This window comes from Petromyzon marinus, unplaced genomic scaffold (genome assembly GCF_048934315.1).
Source record: "Petromyzon marinus isolate PM22_M1 ecotype Great Lakes invasive population unplaced genomic scaffold, UKy_Petmar_22M1.pri1.0 PM_Scaffold_20, whole genome shotgun sequence".
Lineage (NCBI taxonomy): Eukaryota > Metazoa > Chordata > Hyperoartia > Petromyzontiformes > Petromyzontidae > Petromyzon > Petromyzon marinus.
In genome coordinates, this window is record NW_027423169.1 from 1,632,902 (window position 1) to 1,639,397 (window position 6,496).

Genomic DNA, 6,496 nt, shown 5'->3' on the forward strand with positions numbered 1-6,496 from the left:
CCCAGCCACCGTATGCTGAAACAGCTTTTGTTCGGCCAAATCAAGGGGGCTAAACCGGCACGGCATGGGCTAGAGAAGAGATGGAGTGATGTGGTACAGGAGGACGTGGAGCTGAGTGGACTTGCCGATGACTGGTACCAGCGGTGTCAAGATCGGCCTCTGTGGAGGAGGCTCGTGAAGGACGCTACTGGGCAGTTGGAGGTAGTCGCCCTCCAACAACAACGGAGGGCGGAGGAGCGACGCTCACAACAACGAGCGAAGCGCCGGGTGGCTAAAGCACAGCAGGTTGGCACAGTAGGGGGCACAGGTGGTGCATCAGGCAGTCATCTCAGTCAGTCGACCCGTTGCACCTGGGTCTGCCCCGTGACCTCCTGCCAGCGGGCGTTCGACACTCCACGTGGCCTCAAGGTGCACATGTCCTGGCATAAGCGTCGTGGTGATGTCACCGCCACTTAGTGGCGAATGGCGGTTGTTGTTGTGATATTTGTGTGTACGTGTATGTGCGTTCGTATGTATGTGTGTGTATGATCGAGCGTGGTGATGAGTTATGGGAACCTGTAAGCCCCAGGCTACTTTAGGCTCGCATTCACATCAACCAGAGGCGAGGAGCGGTGGTCGTGGTTACTTATGCCCCCACTGAAAACGAACATCCGTGGAGGGATGCAGGCAAGGCCGATGAGTCAGATGCCTTCTATGACCTCCTGTCACAGGTGCTGGTTAAAGTGGCCTCTCGGGATAGAGTCATCTTGTTGGGTGACTTCAATGCCCGAGTTGGTCATGATGCTGGCACCTGTCTGGAGTAATGGGAAGGCATGGGCCAGATCAGCTCAATAACAACAGCAGGAGGCTGCTAGATTTTTGTGCAGCCCATGGGCTTGTAATTACCAACACGCTGTTCCGGCATCGGCGCATCCACACAACATCATGGATGCATGCCGGATCCAAGCAAGAACATCTGCTGGACTGCATAGTGATGGAACAGCGGATGCGGGCCCATGTCCTTTAAACCAGGACCTACCATGGAGCTGATCTGCCCACTGACGTTCGACTTGTCATCTGTAATATGCGCCTGCCATTCATCCACTCCGATGGTGGATGTACACCCAGGACCCCATTCAAACCCTTAGTGGCATGGTCTCAGCTAGCTGATGAAAGTTACAAGTGAGATTTTCATCATCGCTTGCGGCTGGGGTTGGCATCGTCCCCCTTCCTCCTGATGTCGAGGGGAAATGAGCGAGGTTTAGGACTGTGGCTCATGCAGCTGCAATGACTGCTTTGGGTACACGGTCCAGACCTCCCCAGAGACCCTGGCTGACAGAGGAAGTGTTCAAGCTGGCTGGGAAAAAGCGACAGGCCCATTCTCATCATCTACAGCATCCCACGTCGTAGAATGAGGAGGCTTACCGCATCCTTCGCTCGGAGGTTTGGAGAGCCGTGAGGTGCTGCAAGGATGGGTGGTGGTCGTGGGTTTCTGTCCCGCGATCACAAATCGCTCTTTAATTCAATCAAAAAAGTAATCTGCAGTGCCACACCTATTACCATCATTAGGGGAAAGAACGGTGATCAAATATCCGACCCTCAGCAACAGGCTTGCAGATTTGCTGAGCATTTCTTTGAAGACCTGGGGGAGGGGAAATCCCTCATCCAGGAAAACATCGTGGCACAAAGTGAGGATGACCCTGCTGAGGCTGCGGTGCCTCGAATATTGGAGGCGAAAGTCACCCCCTGTGAGTGGCTGGCTGAGGTGCCATCTGTTGAGGAAGTACTGAAGGCGATCCGGAGTCTGAGACCAGGAAAGGCAGCGGGCAGAGATGATCTCCCAAGCGAAATCCTGAGGGCGGGTGGCGTTTGTGCACAGACTGCCCTACCTGACACCATAACAAAAGTCTGGACCACTGGACGTGTTCCACAGGATTGGAAGGATTCCCTGGTGGTCCCCCTCTTTAAGAAGGGCGACCGCACAGACTGTAACAACTGGAGGGGCATCTCACTCCTCAGTTTGCCAGGAAAGGTTCTGGCAAGGATTATTCAACATCGCCTTGCTAGTCATGCTAAAGAGAGGCTTGCTTTCAGGAAAGCGCGGTCCTGCACAGATGCCATATTTTCTGTCCGTCTGCTACAGCAGAGGTGTAGGGAATTCCAACAAGACCTACATCTCTGCTTTATTGACCTGGTCAAGGCCTATGATACCATCAGTAGGCCTAGGCTCTGGGTTGTTCTTCGTGCTTTCGGAGTCTCTGACCCTCTGCTCATGATCATTAAGGACCTTAATGATGGTGAGCGGGCCCGGGTACAACTACGTGGCCGGGAGTCAGAGCCATTCCCTGTACACCTTGGGGTGCGACAGGGATGTCCTCTGGCTCCCACATTATTTAACATCTATTTTGACCATGTAGTTCGTGAAGTCTTCAATAGCTGTACCGGGGGAATCTCCATAAGGTACAGATATAATGGAAGGCTGATCAATGCCCGGGTGCCATCAAAGGAATGGCTCCCTATTGCTCAACCATGTTATGTACAGTATGCCGATGATCTGGTAATTGCTGGTAATTGCTGGTAATTGCTGCTGAACCTGGAGCTTGCACCAAGAGGTGGGGCCTTACCATCAGCCCAACCAATACGATGCACCTGCCTGGGTATATTGTACCATCGGACACTCCACCCCCACAACTCCCAATCGGTGATGGAGCAGTTGTGGAGAGGGGAGAGTTTATCATACCTGGGCAGTGTGCTTATGACCGGCTCCGGTTTAACAGCAGAGGTCTCACTCCGAATCAGTTGAGCGGAAATAGCTTTTCATCGGTTGCGTGACGCTGCGTGAAAGCTACCTGGTCTGTCGCTCCGCACTAAGCTTCAGGTCTTCTCGGCAATGGTAATTCCCTCCCTTCTCTACGCTTGCAAAACGTGGACCCCCTTAATGGAACATCTTCGCCAGTTAGAAACATTTAGGCTAGCCTGCCTATGATCCATCCTGGGTTTAACCAGGCTGGATTGTGTGAGGAGCTCACAAATCCTTGAAAGATCTGGGCACGGTCCCATCGGTGAGCTCCTCCGGCGGGGAAGGCTGCGATGGCTGGGTCATGTAGCCCGCATGCCCAGCCACCGCATGCCGGATCGAGGGGGCTAGGCGGGCGCGGCACGGGCTAGAGAAGAGATGGAGTGATGTGGTACAGGAGGACGTGGAGCTTAGTGGACTTGCCGATGGCTGGTACCAGCGGTGTCAAGATCGGCCTCTGTGGAGGAGGCTCGTGAAGGACGCTACTGGGCAGTTGGAGGCAGTCGCCTTCCAACAACAACGTAGGGCGGAGGAGCGACGCTCACAACAACGAGCGGAGCTCCGGGTGGCTAAAGCACAGCAGGTTGGCACAGTAGGGGGCACAGGTGGTGCATCAGCCAGTCATCTCAGTCATCTTAGTCAGTCGACCCGTGGCACTTGGGTCTGCCCCGTGACCTCCTGCCAGCGGACGTTCGACACTTCAAGTGGCCTCAAGGTGCACATGGCCTGGCACAAGTGTCGTGGTCACGTCACCGCCACTGATTGGCGAATGGCGGTTGTTGTTGTAGTGTGTAGTGTAGTGTGTGTGTAGTGTATGTGTGTGTAGTGTATGTGTGTGTAGTGTGTGTGTAGTGTGTGTGGTGTGTGTATGTGTAGTGTGTGTGTAGTGTGTGTAGTGTGTGTGTAGTGTGTGTATATGTATATGTGTTTGTACGTGTAGTGTATGTGTATGTGTCGACTCAGCCTAAAATGAGTACCTGGTGCGGTGTGTAAATATCGCCACTGGGGAGACAAAGGCGGCCGGGCGTGCTGCTGGCCACCCACCCCCTCGTGTACCGTTACCGGCCTTCATAGGTGCTCGCTAACAGTACTTGCCCCTACAGTCTGTTAAGGATATACTGGGGGATCTTTGTCTTTGTGTGTTGAGCTTCTTTTGGCACCGTAATGTAGCCAACCATGGCGAATCTAAGAGGGGTGTGGGGGGAAGGGCAACAACCTATGGGTCTTTGTATGAGTGTTTGTGTGAGTCTATGGGTCTCTGTGTGAGTCTAAGGGACTCTGTGTAAGTTTATGGGTCTCTGTGTGAGTCTACAGGTATCTGTGTGAGTCTATGGGTCGCTGTGTGTATCTACGGGTCTCTGCATTAATCTACGGCGCTCTCAGTTAGTCGACTCGTCTCTCTGTGATTTTGCGGGTCTCTGTGTGAGTCTATGGGCCTCTGTGTAAGTCTATCGGTCTCTGTGTGAATCTGTGCGTCTCTCTCTGAGTCTATGGGTTTATGTGTGGGTCTATGGGCCTCTGTGTGAGTCTATGGATCTCTGTGTGAGTATATGGGCCTCTGTGTGAGTCTACGGGTCTCTGTGTGAGTCTATGGGTCTCTGTGGGAGTCTACGGGTCTCTGTGTGAGTCTATGTGTCTCTGTGTGAGTCTATGGGTCTCTATGTGAGTCTACTGGTCTCTGTGTGAGTCTACTGGTCTCTGTGTGAGTCTACTGGTCTCTGTGTGAGTCTATGGGTTTCTGTTTGAGTCTACGGGTCTCTGTGTGAGTCTACGGGTCTCTGCGTGAGTCTACTGGTCCCTGCGTGTAACAACGGGTCTCTGTGCGAGTCTATGGGCCTCTGCGTGAGTCTCCCTGTCTCTGCGCCACTCTGGATGTGACAGTGTCCTCGTGCGCATTACCTGCCGCTCTCATCAGCAGGCCAAAGTGCAGGAGGATAGCGAGTGGAGTCCACATCTCTGCTTGTTGATCACCGTGTTAGTTTGTTCCACTGTAGCCTGTTAAGGAGACAGATGCCTCGACTCAAGAAAGTGCTCAACATTGGGCGGGCTCATCCCGCGTTCTACAGGGTGCATGGGGGACGTTTTGGCCAAATAGCCGTCACCATTTCCTGGCAGGATCCATAATACAGGTTTTTTTTTGGGGGGGGGGGGGGTTATATCACGTAAATGTAAATGTCTCACATAATGATAGGGTTTTTCCCACCTTTTTTCTGGCAACAAAACTGAAACCTTTTTTTGCGAGGAATCATCTTACTGCATTAACCACAATACTTGTGGTCAAAATACAAACAAAAAACACACTGATAATATATGCATTATATTATTGGTTCTTTTGGTAAAGTAACGTATAAAGGAAACAAAATAATAACAAACATATAACACGATAAAATTATCACGACGTTTCGACTGCAATACAAGCAATCATCATCAGGTGTCAAAAGCACAGCAAGAAAATTTGAAAGTATTTTCTTGCTGTGGTTTTCACACCCGATGGTGATTGCTGCTTTGTGTTGCAGTCGAAACGTCGTGATAATTTTATCGTTTTATATTTTTATTATTGTATTGTTTCCCTTCTACGTGGTGACTTTACCGAAAGAACCAAGAATATTAATCCCTGCAGTCACGAAAGCTTTAAATCAAAATGTAATAAATGCATTGTCCTTGAAACGGATTGGTCTACACCTGAGACGGCTCTCTTTTGAGTCTCGTCTCAATTGGTGCTAGACCAGAGGACGCCAAAAGGCATCACCCAGCTCAAAGACAATGCCACTGTCAAAGTAATGAGGGCTCGGGGTAAGCATCTACATCATTAGACCTCCTTTGCTACTGGCAAAAGGAGGTCTAATGATGTAAATGCCTCGTTAAATCTGCCACTACCCAACAAAGCCAATTAGTAAGGGGTTTGTCACATAAACAGAACTTCTAGATTTGAAGCATTCGTGACTGCAAGGATCCATACTCTTTGGTTCTATTCGGTAAAGTCACGTAGGTAATTCATTACTAGTGCAGCACACCGGTGTGTTGGAGAGCAAATCCACAACATTTACACTGAATATGATGTCATGTAGGGCAGCCTGTGCACAAACGCCACCCACCCTCAGCATTTCGCTTGGGAGATAATCTCTGCCCTGTGCCTTTCCTGATCTCAGACTCTGGATCGCCTTCAGTACTTCCTCAACAAATGGCACCTCAGCCAGCCACTCACAGGGGGTGACTTTCGCCTCCAGTAATCACAACCGGCATCATCGGGCGGGTGTGTGTCGGGTGGTGGCAGGTTTAACGACGCGTAATTTCTATTTGCGCGATCTCACCCAATAAACCTGTATTATGGATTACATTGGTCGCGAAAGCCTGCGTGTTAAACTTATAACACAGGAGGTTGTGTTAAGATGTTGGCATTTTAATGTTAGTCTCTGGTCTCACGATGGTGGTGAGACTAGGCCATAGAGAAGGCTGTCACTGTCCCTGGTGTAGGCAAATTAGTTTCACATAGAATTACATTATCGGGGGCAGTGTGTTTGTTGGCATGTTTTGCCACAAGCACTTTGTGTGGTTAATGCAGACTTGATAATGCTTTGCTATAGGTGGAAAGATGTTAACGATCTCGCCTGCTATGCAGGAGGTCGTGGGTTTGTTCTTGACCCTGACAATGCCTGCTGCTGTATATTTGGAATCTGCGTCTCTCTCATCATCATCATCACAGTGGCTCGGAGATGATAA